General features: G+C 44.9%; 1 long non-coding RNA gene across 3 annotated transcripts in view; it reads right to left on the bottom strand.

Annotated features, from left to right (window-relative positions):
• The window catches only part of LOC134355566 (uncharacterized), a 92034-nt gene that overhangs the window by 70239 nt on the left and 7730 nt on the right, over window positions 1–14065 (bottom strand). The gene's annotated exons all lie outside the window — the stretch shown is intronic.

The raw sequence follows: 14065 nt of genomic DNA, 5'->3' as shown, positions 1-14065 counted from the left end.
GACAAGAGTGAGTTCTTTTGATTGAATTTTTGGGCCACGTAATCAACAACTCAGGGCTTCACAAGGTACTATCAAAGGTTAAGGCATTTGTGAAGGCTCCATTACCAAAGAATGCAAGTCTCCTCACCTCTCCAACTTGTGTGTGTTATTCAAGGCCACCCAGCTTCCAGTACCACAAATTTAACAGAGGTCACTATGTTTACCCTCAGCAGAAAAATTACTGAATTATACGTAATCAACACTCTTAGTGACAGTACAAGTTTGATTTCAAAAGACAGATTAATCATGGAGAGGAAGCATGGATTTTATTATGGAAGATCACTTCTGAATAACCTGTTTGACTTTTAGAAGAGGTAAAAAGGAGGATCAATGAGACAAGTGCATTTAAAGTTGTCTATATGGACTTCAGCAAGGCATTGACAAGGTCCTACATAGCAGGCTGGTTAAAAAACAGTAAAGATGCATGAATCTAAGGGAGGGTGTTCACTGGCTCTGTGCTAGGAAGTAAAGAGTAATGACTGTGAGTAGAAGACTAGTGACATCCCACAAGGAATCAGCCCATTGTTTCTTGTTGTATTTATTAATAGTTAAGACTTAAGTGTAGTAAATAACAAAAGGAAAGTTGGCAGATGATAAAACTAAAGGCCAAATGATTGACTGGACAAAAGAAAACATGCACCCTCAGCAGAAAAATGATCTGTTCAGATGACAGAAAAGAGAAGAAATGAGATTTAATCCGTAAGAGTGTGAAGTAATGGCTTTGGGGTGAAGGGAACATACAGTAAGTGGCAGGTTTTTATAAGTATGAAGGAACAATTGGTCCCTAAAGGCACCAGCATAGATAGATACTTCAGTCTCGTGAGACCATGGATTTGCGCATTGGTAGGTTTCCAGGGTGCAGGCCTGGGCACGGTTGTATGGACCACCCGTGACAATGTACAGTGGAGGTTTCTTTCTCTGTTGATTAATGGACCAGCAGTTGCCCATGCTGCAAGTCTCCCCTCTCCACGCCACCAATGTTGTCCAAGGGAAGGGCATTAGGACCCATACAGCTTGGCACCGGTGTCGTTGCAGAGCAATGTGTGGTTAAGTGCCTTGCTCAAGGACACAACACGCTGCCTCAGCCAAGGCTCGAACTAGCGACCTTCAAATCACTAGACGAATGCCTTAACCACTTGGCCATGCACCAACACATAGATGCATGAATAGATAGATAAGGCAATTGATAATAGATAAAAGATTTCTCGTATTAGCCAAGCCTCAGATGCTCCTGAACTACTGTTATTTTCAGCATATTTTGATTTTACTTCATATTTTTAGCATTAGTGTTGACTTTTCATTAAAGATATGTTGCTTCATTAACTATTAATTCAATAATAAAACATAGATAAAACTAATGCTTTGCACCATTCCTAACAAGAAATTTCGAATGGAAGCAAATAAGAAATACAACCATTAATAGCAATCTCTTTTAGAAAAATAAACAATTTATAAGCATATTTTAACATTGAAATGCTCATCAACAATAAAGTTGACTATGTTTTCATTTCAAAATCAGGATTCAGCACAGTGAAGAATTTATAAAGAACATGTTTTCATATTTGTATTTTATTTTTCATCCAATAAATTAATTTAAATGAGGACAAAAGCTATATTAATCCAAGTGCCTCCTCTTCTTTATTTGATATTAGTGGATTAGCAGTATAAAGTGCTTCCAGCAGCAGAGAAAGAACAGCGTGAAATCCAATTTTCCAGCACATTGGACCACTACCAATTTACATAGCACTCAAATTGGTTCACCATGACATAGCCTCCGCCCTTAACACAGTCCTGCCCCACCTGGACAACGGTGTCTCCTATGTCATAATAGAGTTAATAGAATAGTACAGCACAGTACAGGCCCTTCGGCCCACAATGTTGTGCCGACCCTCAAACCCTGCCTCCCATATAACGCCCCACCTTAAATTCCTCCATATTCCTGTCTAGCAGTCTCCTAAATTTCACTAGCATATCTGCCTCCACCACTGACTCAGGCAGTGTATTCCACGCACCAACCACTCTCTAAGTAAAAAACCTTCCTCTAATATCCCCCTTGAATTTCCCACCCCTTACCTTAAAGCCAGTCCTCTTGTATTGAGCAGTGGTGCCCTGGGGAAGAGGCGCTGGCTATCCACTCTACCTATTCCTCTTATTATCTTGTACATCTCTATCATGTCTCCTCTCATCCTCCTTCTCTCCAAAGAGTAAAGCCCTAGCTCCTTTAATCTCTGATCATAATCCATACTCTCTAAACCAGGCAGTATCCTGGTAAATCTCCTCTGTACCCTTTCCAATGCTTCCACATCCTTCCTATACTGAGGCGGCCAGAACTGGACACAGTACTCCAAGTGTGGCCTAACCAGAGTTTTATAGAGCAGCATCATTACATCGCGACTCTTAAACTCTATCCCTCGACTTATGAAAGCTAACACCCCATAAGCTTTCTTAACTACCCTATCTATCTGTGAGGCAACTTTCAGGGATCTGTGGACATGTACCCCTAGATCCCTCTGCTCCTCCACACTACCAAGTATCCTGCCATTTACTTTGTACTCTGCCTTGGAGTTTGTCCTTCCAAAGTGTACCACCTTACACTTCTCCGGGTTGAACTCCATCTGCCACTTCTCAGTCCACTTCTGCATCCTATCAATGTCTCTCTGCAATCTTCGACAATCCTCTACACTATCTACAACACCACCAACCTTTACGTCGTCTGCAAACTTGCCATCCCACCCTTCTACCCCCACATCCAGGTCATTAATAAAAATCACGAAAAGTAGAGGTCCCAGAACAGATCCTTGTGGGACACCACTAGTCACAACCCTCCAATCCGAATGAACTCCCTCCACCATGACTCTCTGCCTTCTGCAGGCAAGCCAATTCTGAATCCACCTGGCTAAACTTCCCTGGATCCCATGCCTTCTGACTTTCTGAATAAGCCTACCATGTGGAACCTTGTCAAATGCCTCACTAAAATCCATGTAGATCACAGCCACTGTACTACCCTCATCTATATGCCTGGTCACCTCTTCAAAGAACTCTATCAGGCTTGTTAGACATGATCTGCCCATTCACAAAGCCATGCTGACAGTCCCTGATCAGACCATGATTCTCTAAATGCCCATAGATCCTATCTCTAAAAATCTTTTCCAACAGCTTTCCCACCAAAGACGAAAGGCTCACTGGCCTATAATTACCCGGACTATCGCTACTACCTTTTTTGAACAAGGGGACAACATTCGCCTCCCTCCAATCCTCCAGTACCATTCCCGGGGACATCGAGGACATAAAGATCCTAGACAGAGGCTCAGCAACCTCTTCCCTCGCCTCGTGGAGCAGCCTGGGGAATATTCCGTCAGGGCCTGGGGACTTATCCATCCTAATGTATTTTAACAACTCCAACACCTCCTCTCCCTTAATATCAACATGCCCCCGAACATCAACCTCACTCATATTGTCCTCACTGTCATCATTTCCCTGCAAAAACATCATCCCAATTCACACCCGCAAGCTCTAGCCTTATAGCCTCATAATCTGCCCTTCCCCAATTAAAAATTTTCCTGTCCTCTCTGATTCTATCCTTTTCCATGATAATGCTGAAGGCCAAGGAGTGGTGGTCACAATGCTGTTCTGCTTTCAGTTTCCCAAGAAGCTGGTGGGAAAACTGCCCATGTTAGCTCTCAACACCTCCTGCTTGGACTTCCTGATGAAGAGACCACAGACAGCAGTATTGGCACAATATCTCTGGCTCTATCACGCTGAGCACCAGTGCCCCTGGGGACTGCATGCTCAGCTTGCAGCTGTTCACACTGCTAATGCACGACTGTACTACCAAATCCAGTTCCAACCACATCATTAAGTTCGCTGATCACACAATAGTGGTTGGCCTCATCATCAACAATGGTGAAATGGCATACGGGGAGGAAGTAGAACAACTTGTGGCTGGTGTAAACACAATAACCTGGACAAGACCAACGAGATAACGAAGGTGATGAACTGAGAGCTTGGATACTTACATGGAATTATGATGTAGTGGCCATTACAGAGACTTGGCTGGCACCAGGGCAGGAATGGATTCTCAATATTCCTGGATTTCAGTGCTTTAAAAGGGATAGAGAAGGCGGAAAAAGGGGAGGAGGGGTGGCATTACTGGTCAGGGATACTATTACAGCTACAGAAAGGGTGGGTAATGTAGCAGGATCCTCTTTTGAGTCAGTATGGGTGGAAGTCAGGAACAGAAAGGGAGCAGTTACTCTATTGGGAGTATTCTATAGGCCCCCTGGTAGCAGCAGAGATACCGAGGAGCAGATTGGGAGGCAGATTTTGCAAAGGTGCAAAAATAATAGGGTTGTTATCATGGGTGACTTTAACTTCCCTAATATTGATTGGCACCTGATTAGTTCCAAGGGTTTAGATGGGGCAGAGTTTGTTAAGTGTGTCCAGTAGGGATTCCTGTCACAGTATGTGGACAGGCCGACCAGGGGGAATGCCATACTAGATCTAGTACTAGGTAATGAACCTGGACAGGTCACAGATCTCTCAGTGGGTGAGCATCTGGGGGACAGTGACCACCGCTCCCTGGCCTTTAGCATTATCATGGAAAAGGATAGAATCAGAGAGGACAGGGAAATTTTTAATTGGGGAAGGGCAAGTTATGAGGCTATAAGGCTAGAACTCCTTTGGGAGGAAAAGATTGCAGCATGACGCAGCTTGCAGTGGCCACTCCGGTGAATGATATCTGTTATCTGTCCAGTAGGGTGCTGTGCACAATCCTGATTTGATGGAGACAGACATCAGAGCACGGAGGAACATCTGGTGAAACTTCTGAAATGCCGATTAGAGATAAAGGTGTTAAGATGTGCCTGGAGGCTGTGGAAGTGAGTGAGGTCCTCAATGAATACTTCTCCTCAGTATTCACCAATGAGAGGGAAATGATGACAGTGAGGACAATATGAGTGAGGTTGATGTTCTGGAGCATGTTGATATTAAGGGAGAGGAGGTGTTGGAGTTATTAAAATACATTAGGACGGATAAGACCCCAGGGCCTGACGGAATATTCCCCAGGCTGCTCCACGAGGCGAGGGAAGAGGTTGCTGAGCCTCTGGCTAGGATCTTTATGTCCTCGTTGTCTACGGGAATGGTACCGGAGGATTGCAGGGGGGTGAATGTTGTCCCCTTATTCAAAGAAGGTAGTAGGGATAGTTCGGGTAATTATAGACCAGTGAGCCTTACGCTTGTGGTGGGAAAGCTGTTGGAAAAGATTCTTAGAGATAGGATCTATGGGCATTTAGAGAATCATGGTCTGATCAGGGACAGTCAGCATGGCTTTGTGAAGGGCAGATCGTGTCTAACAAGCCTGATAGAGTTCTTTGAGGAGGTGACCAGGCATATAGATGAGGGTAGTACAGTGGATGTGATCTACATGGATTTTAGTCAGGCATTTGACAAGGTTCCACGTGGTAGGCTTTTTCAGAAAGTTAGAAGGCATGGGATCCAGGGAAGTTTAGCCAGGTGGATTCAGAATTGGCTTGCCTCCAGAAGGCAGAGAGTCGTGGTGGAGGGAGTATATACGGATTGGAGGGTTGTGACTAATGGTGTCCCACAAGGATTTGTTCTGGGGCCTCTACTTTTCGTGATTTTTATTAATGACCTGGATGCAGGGGTAGAAGGATGGGTTGGCAAGTTCGCAGACGACACAAACGTTGGTGGTGTTGTGGATAGTGTAGAGGGTTGTCGAAGATTGCAGAGGGACATTGATAGGATGCAGAAGTGGGCTGAGAAGTGGCAGATGGAGTTCAACCCAGAGAAGTGTGAGGTGGTATACTTTGGAAGGACAAACTCCAAAACTCCAAGGCAGAATACAAAGTAAATGGCAGGATACTTGGTAGTGTGGAGGAGCAGAGGGATCTGGGGGTACATGTCCACAGATCCCTGAAAGTTGCCTCACAGGTAGATAGGTTAGTTAAGAAAGCTTATGGGGTGTTAGTTTTCATAAATCGAGGGATAGACTTTAAGAGTCACGAGGTAATGATGCAGCTCTATAAAACCCTGGTTAGGCCACACTTGGAGTACTGTGTCCAGTTCTGGTCGCCTCAGTATAGGATGGATGTGGAGGCACTGGAAAGGGTACAGAGGAGATTTACCAGGAAGCTGCCTGGTTTAGAGAATATGGACTATGATCAGAGATTAAGGGAGCTAGGGCTTTATTCTTTGGAGAGAAGGAAGATAAGAGGAGATATGATAGAGGTATACAAGATATTAAGAGGAATAGATAGAATGGACAGCCAGCACCTCTTCCCCAGGGCACCACTGTTCAATACAAGAGGACATGGCTTTAAGTTAAGGGGTGGGAAGTTCAAGGGGGATATTAGAGGAAGGTTTTTTACTCAGAGAGTGGTTGGTGCGTGGAATGTACTGCCTGAGTCAGTGGTGGAGGCAGATACACTAGTGAAATTTAAGAGACTGCTAGACAGGCATATGTTGGAATTTAAGGTGGGGGGGGCGGGTATATGGGAGGCAGGGTTTGAGAGTCCTCACAACATTGTGGGCCGAAGGGCCTGTACTGTGCTGTACTATTCTATGTTCTATGTTCTATGAGATGATTGTGGACTTCAGGAAGGTGCAGGCTGACCACTTCCTATGACTACTCCATGGAAGAATCAGAAGCACCAAGTTTCATGGCTTGCACATAAATGACATCCTCACCTAGACCCTTAACACCACCTCTTGACCCAGCAGTGCCTCCACTTTCTGAGGAATCTCAGGCAAGTGAGGCTCCCTCACTCCTTCCATTCTCTCCACATTGTACTGAAGCACCATTGAGAGTGCCTGACCAGCTGCATCACCATCAGTTATGGGAATTGCAATGCGTCACATTGTAAGATCCTGTAAAGGATTTTGAGGACTGCTGAAAACGTCATCAGGGTCTCCCCTATCCCTCCCATTCAGGACATACATATCAGAAGTGCTACATAAGCAGTGCCTTCAGCATTGTGAAACACCCCTCCCATCCTGCCCACAATCCTTTCGACTCCTGCCATCAAGCAGAAGTTACCGTAGCATAAGGACCAGAACTGTCAGACTGGATAACAGCTTCTTCCCCAAGGCTGTTAGACCTCTTCACCTCATGCTGCCGCCCAGCACACATATACACCCTGTCTGATTGCCCTCCCTCCCAACTCAGACCCACTCTCACCCTGCACTGATCACTTTTCATCTATTATTGCTGCAGTTTCACATTTATACCATGCTGTACTTTATTATAGTAGTGCCAGTATCATTATACTGTCTTACATAACATGCCCCTCGCACTGTATGTTACCTGTCCATCTTCAGGGGTCCCATAAGGTTGTTACTGCCATGGGAGGTAGAGGGGACAATCTCCCATTAACCATTAAATGTTCCCAATGGCACACTTCTCAAATAGCCCCAGACAACCAAGTCCAGCTCCTGGCCTTCACGTGTGGCTTAGCTACTAAGCCTTGTGGAACAGTTTTCACTGACTGGATAATGGGCAAAAGTAGGTTACTGGCGCCTTATAACCAGTCACCTCAGGCAGATGGAGCTTGTCAGCCATGGTTGGCAGCTCATCTATGAGAGGGAAAGCTCTGATCTCAAACCTTTATTGCCTTTCAGCTATACCAACTCATGGGGAAGGCTTCAGGTATCATGGTCCGGTCCCTGAAGTCCGGACTCCGGGTCTTCCGGCTGTCCCTTGTTTCAGTTGGGCTTAATCGTAGGCACCTGATGCTCGTCTTGGGGCCGGGAATATAAGTGGCCCTGGGTTTACATGTGGGTGTTGGTTTGTTTTGTCAGTATATCCTGCCCTTGTTGCTGTGGGGTAAGTCAGGCTGTCTTTGTTGTTACCCTGTGGTTGGATCTGTCCCTTCCTGTCCTTGCCTCTGTTGGGTAAGCCAGGCTGTCTTTGCTGTTACCCTGAGGCTGACCTGTTCCCTTCCCTTCCCCTTCCTTCTGGAGCCTTGCCCTGCAACCTGGTCAACTTCAACCACTAGAGTGAGACCAGAGCCCTGCTGTGTCAAGATAAGGAACTGTCTATCATTGAGTTAGAACTGTCTCTGTGTCCATGCCTTTGCTAGGTAGGTCTGGCTGTTTGTTGCTACCTAGTGTTGGGAACTGTCTTGGCATGTTCAGCATTCTGTGTAGAGCCCTGGCCACAAGTCCTGTTCCCAAGGAGGGGTCCTGGCTCTATGTTCTGTGTAGGAGTCCTGGATGGGTCCTGGTTCTGTGTTCCTGTGCTCCCCAAGACCAAGGCTTGGCTGTTCCTGAGTACCAAGTCAAGGCTTTGTGTTCTTGTCCTGTCCCTGTGCTTTGTCCTGTGCTGGAGTTCCCTCATCTTGCCTAGCAGTCTCTCACTCTGTCCTGTAGCCTTGCCTAGTCCTGTCTCCCAAGACCATGTCATGTCTTTGCCTAGTTCTGGAGTCTGTGCCTGAGTCAAGACCCAGGTTCTGAGTCCTTGTCCAGTCTCTGGCTCAGAGTCTGAACACAAGCCCTATCATGTCCTCGCCTCGAAGAACCCAAGCCATGTCCAGTCCTGTAGCCATGTCATGTCCTCGCCTAGTCCCGGGGTCTAAGCCAGAGTCAAGACCCAGGTTCTGGGTCCTTGTCCAATCTCTGGCTTGGAGTCCAAGCCCAGGCTCCTAGTTCCCAGCTCCTTGTCCTGGTCCCACTTGCCCAGCCAATGTCCTAGCCCAAGTCTGTGTTCTTGTCCCAGCTCTCTAGTCAAGTCCTGATTCTAGTACTTCAGTGTCTGTGTCTTGCATCTGGGTCTACCACCAGTGCCCCCCGCTATGACACCCCGAGGAAAATCCAGAGCTGGAATCCCTAAGGTAGTCCTACATGAGTTCAACTCCGACTGACAAATCCTGTAACGCTGCTGGTACCAAACTGTATCGGTCTCTGCCATTCGTTCCAATTCCTCAGTTGCATGGAGAGGGAGAGCCTGCTTGTTCCCCATATCATCTCATTGGCTCTTCACACAACCCTGGAACATCTGGACAGCAAATCAGGATGCTCTTTATTGATTATAGCTCAGTGTTTAATACCATCATCCCCTCTAAACTAATCAGTAAATTCTAAGACCTGGGCCTCAATACCTCCTTGTTCAATTGGATCCTGGATTTCCTCACCTGTAGACCCCAGTCAGTTTAGACTGGCTAAAACGTCTCCTCCACAATCTCCGTCAGCACAGGAACACCACAAGGATGTGTGCTTTAGCCCCCGGCTCTACTCGCTTTACACCTATGACTATATGGCTAAGTACAGCTCCAACACCTTATAAAACTTTGCTGATGACACTACTGTTGTGGGCAGTATCAAAGGGGGTGATGAATCAGCATACAGGAGGGAGACTGAAAATTTGGCTAAGTGGTGTAATAACAACCTCTCACTCAATGTCAGTAAGGCCAAGGAATTGATTGTAGATTTCAGGATAGGGAAACCGGAGGTCCATGAGTCAGTAATCATTGGAGGATCAGAGGTGGAGAGGGTCAGTAACTTTGAATTCTTGGGTGTCACCATCTCAGAGGATCTGTCCTGGACCCATCATATAAATATAACTGTAAAGGAAGCACAACAGTGCCTCTACTTCCTCAGGACTCTGGAGATTTGGCATGTCATCAAAAACCTTGGCAAACTTCTATGATGTGTGGTGACTGGCTGCATTATGGCCTGATATGGGAACACCAATACCTTTCAGTGGAAAATCCTACAACAGGTAGAGGATTCAGCTCAGTACATCATGGGCAAAACCCTCCCAACCATTGAGCACATCTGTATGAAACGTTGCTGTACAAAAAGCAGCATCCATTGTCAAAGATTCTCATTACCCAGGCCATGCTCTTTTCTTGCTGCTGCCATCAGGTAGAAGGTACAAGTACCTCAAGACTCGTACCACTAAGTTGAAGAGCAATTACTATCTCTCAAACATCAGACTCTTGAACAAAAGGGGATAACTATATTCATTCTACTTCTGATGTTCCCATAACCAATGGTCTTACTTTAAGGACTCTATATTGTTATTTCATACTTTTTATTTATTGCTATTTATTTATATCTACATCTGTACAGTTCGTGTCCATTGATCCTGTTTACAGCTAAAGATTTGCTAAGTATGCCTGCAGAAAAAGAACCTCAGGGTTGTACGTGATGGCATGTATATACTCTGATAATAAATATTACTTTGAACTTTTGAACTTTGATATCGTACTGTGCTGGCTTGTGTATCACGTAGACATCAAAGACACAAGACCCACGGTTGACCCCAACCAACGAGGGCCTCAATGTTCAGGTCTTGCCACTCAGGGACTTGTGTTAATATTATGTTATGACCCTGTGTGCTGGGTCATAACAATGTGCTGTGTGTGACTACAAAGTGTATATACTGTAATCATGTCTTGTATAGCTTTGTTCCTCAGTCCCACTTTGTCCCAATCCCTCATCAGCAGAGGTATGGTACAGTGTTTTTTCTCAGCTTGGGCCATAAACTCCTTTGACAACTGATAACCAAATACAACCTAAACAGGGGTCATCTCCAAGGTTACACGTTATATTGGGGGGATAGGAAGGTAGGCAGAGGGGGTGGCATAGCTCTACTAGTAAAGAATGGCATCAAATCAGTAGAAAGATGTGACATAGGATCAGAAGATGTTAAATCCTTGTGGGTTGATTTGAAGAATTGCAAGGGTAAAAGGACATTGATGGCAGTTACATACAGGACTCCCAACAGTGGCTGGGAGGGCGGCCACAGGTTACAACAGGAAATAGAAAAGGCAAGCCAAAAGGACAATGTTATGTTAGTCATGGGAGATTTCAACATGTAGGTCGATTGTGAAAATCAGGCTGGTAATGGATCTCAAGAGAGTGAGTTTGTTGAATGCCTAAGAGATAGCTTTTTAAATCAGTTTGTTGTTGAGCCTACTAGGGGATCAGCAACACTGGATTGGGTGTTGTGGAATGAACTGGAGGTGATTAGGGAGCTTAAGGTAAAAGAACCCTTAGGAACCAGTGATCACAAAATGATTGTGTTCAACTGGAAATCTGACAGGGAGAAAGTAAAGTCTAATGTAGCAGTATTTCAGTGGAGTAAAGAAAATTACAGTGGTATGAGAGAGAAGTTAGCCAAAGTAAATTGGAAGGAGCTGCTGGCAGGGATGTCAGCAGAGCAGCAATGGCATGCGCTTCTGCAAAAAAATGAGGAAGGTGCAGGACGTGTGTTCCAAAAATGAAGAAATACTCAAATGGTAAAATAGTACAACCATGGCTGACAAGGGAAATCAAAGCTATTGTAATAGCAAAAGAAAGGGCATACAACAAAGCAAAATTTAGTGGGAAAATAGAGGATTGGGAAATCTTAAATAACCTACAGAGAGCAACTAAAAAAATTAGAAGGGAGAAGATGAAATATGAAAGCAAGCTAGCAAATAATATCAAAGTGGATAGTAAAAGTTCTCAAGTATGTTAAAAATAAAAGCGAATTGAGTGGATATAGGACCGCTAGAAAATGAGGCAAGAGAAATAATGGGGGAAAGGGAAATGGCTGATGAACTAAATGAGTATTTTGCATCAGTTTTCACTGTGGAAGACACTAGCAGTATGCCTGATGTGTGTCAAGGAAGAGAAGTGGGTGCAGTTACTGTTACAAGAGAGAAGATGCTCAAAAAGCTGAAAGACCTAAAGGTACACAAGTTACCCAGATCAGAGGAACTGCACCCTAGGGTTCTTTTATAGGTAGTCTTAGAGATTGTGGAGGCATTAGGAATGATCTTTCAAAAATCATTGGACTCTGGCATGGTGCCAGACGACTGGATAATTGCAAATGTTACTCCACTCTTTAAGAAAGGAGGAAGGCAGCAGAAAGGAAATTATAGACCAGTTAGCCTGACCTCAGTGGTTAGGAAGATGTTAAGAGTTAATTGTTAAGGAATGAAGTGGTGGAGTCCTTGGTGATACAGGACAAGATAGTACAAAGTCAGCATGGTTTCCTTCAGGGAAAATCCTGCCTGATGAACCTGTTGGAATTCTTGGAGAAGATTACAAGTAGGATAGATAAAGGGAATGCAGTGGATGTTGCATATTTGGACTTTGACAAGGTGCTACACATGAAGCTGTTTACCAAGTTAAGAGCCCATGGCATTACAGGAAAGATACTAACATGGTTACAGCATTGGCTGATTGGTCAGAGGCAGCAAGTGGGAATAAAAGGATCCTTTTCTAGTTGGCTGCCAGTGATTAGCGGTGTTCCACAGGGGTTGGTGTTGGGACCGCTTCTTTTTATGCTGTATATGAATGATTTAGATGGTAGAATAGATGGCTTTGTTGCCAAGTTTGCAGATGATACAAAGATTGGTGGAGAGGCAGATAGGATTGAGGAAACAGGCATCTTACAGAATTGTCACTCGTCCAGTGACAATTCTAATCCTTCAGCCTTCAGACGATCTAGCACCTCCAGTAGCCTCATCTCATGCTCCTCCAGAATAGACCCAAATGCCATGAGATCCCAGGTGCCAGAGTCTGAGATGTTTCTGGATGCATCCACAATATTTTGAAAAGGGAGGGTGAGCAGCCAGAAGTCATGGTACATATTGGTACCAGTGACATAGGAAGAAAAAGGGAGGGGTCCTGAGAAAAGAATATAGGGAGTTTGGAAGGCAGCTGAGAAGCAGGACCTCAAGAGTAGTAATCTTGGGATTGCTGCCTGTGCCACGCGACAGTGTGGATAGGAATAGAATGAGGTGGCAGATAAGTGTGTGGCTGGAGAATTGGAGTGGGGGGGGGCAAGAATCCAGTTTTCTGGACAATTGGGATGTCTTCTGGGGCAGGTGGGACCTGTATAAAAGGGACAGGTTGCACTTGAATCCAAGGAGGACAAATATTCTTGCGGGCAGATTTACTAGAGCTGTTGGGAGTGGTTTAAACTAATATGGCAGGGGGATGGGAACCAGGATGATAAAGCTGAGAATCAGCCAGCATGTTTACAAGTAGATGATGGGTGTAATGTGAATGGAAGGAAGGACAAGCCAAAGATTGGATACAAATGCAGGCAGAGCAAGGAGTTCAACTGTACCACCGAGGCAAAATTCAACATGGTGAAGAATGCAGGACTGAAGGTGCTGTACTTAAATATGCAAAGCATTTGGAATAAGGTGGATGAATTCGTAGCGCAACTAGAGATTGGTATGATGTTGTGGGCATCACTGAGTCATGGCTGAAAGAAGGCCATAGTTGGGAGCTTAACATCAAAGGATATCCTTTTATCGAAAGGACAGGCATAGGTGGTGGTGTGGCTCTATTGGTAAGAAATGGAATTATATCTTTAAGAAGAGGTGACACGAGGTCAGAGAATGTTTATATCTTTATGGGTGGAGTTAAGAAATTGCAAGGGTGACAATACCATTATGGGATTCATATAGGCCTCGAAATAGTAGCCAAGATGTGGGGTTGAGTTTGCAAAAGGAGCTGGAAAAGGCACGTAATAAGGGTAATGACATAATTGTAATGGGGGACTTCAATATGTAAGGGGATTGGAAAAATCAGGTTGGTGTCAGATCGCAAGAGAGGCAATTTGCCAACTTGGGGAAAGGCTATCTTAGATTGGGTATTGTGTAGTAACCCAGAACTTATTTGGGAGCTTAACATAAAGGAACCCTTCAGAGACAGTGATCATAATATGATTGAATTCATACTGCAGTTTGAGAGGGAGAAGCATAACTCACAAGTAACTGCATTGCAATGGAATAAAGGGAATTACAGAGGTGTGAGAGAGGAGCTTGCCCAGGTGGATTGGAGGAGGATACTGGCAGAGCACAGATGGCTGAAGTTTCTGGGAATAGGTCACAAGGCACAGGATAGTTACGTCCCACAGAGGAAGAAGTTCTCAAATGGCAGGTGTAGGCAACAGTGGCTGACAAAGGAAGTTAAGGACTGTATAAAAGGAAAGTAAAAGGCACATAAGGTAGCAACAGAGTGGAAAGTTGGATGATTGGGGAGCTTTTAAAAACCAGCAAAAGGC

This window comes from Mobula hypostoma, chromosome 13 (genome assembly GCF_963921235.1).
Source record: "Mobula hypostoma chromosome 13, sMobHyp1.1, whole genome shotgun sequence".
NCBI lineage: Eukaryota > Metazoa > Chordata > Chondrichthyes > Myliobatiformes > Myliobatidae > Mobula > Mobula hypostoma.
Note: the sequence above shows the minus strand (reverse complement) of the source record. Positions and strands in the feature narration are given on the sequence as shown.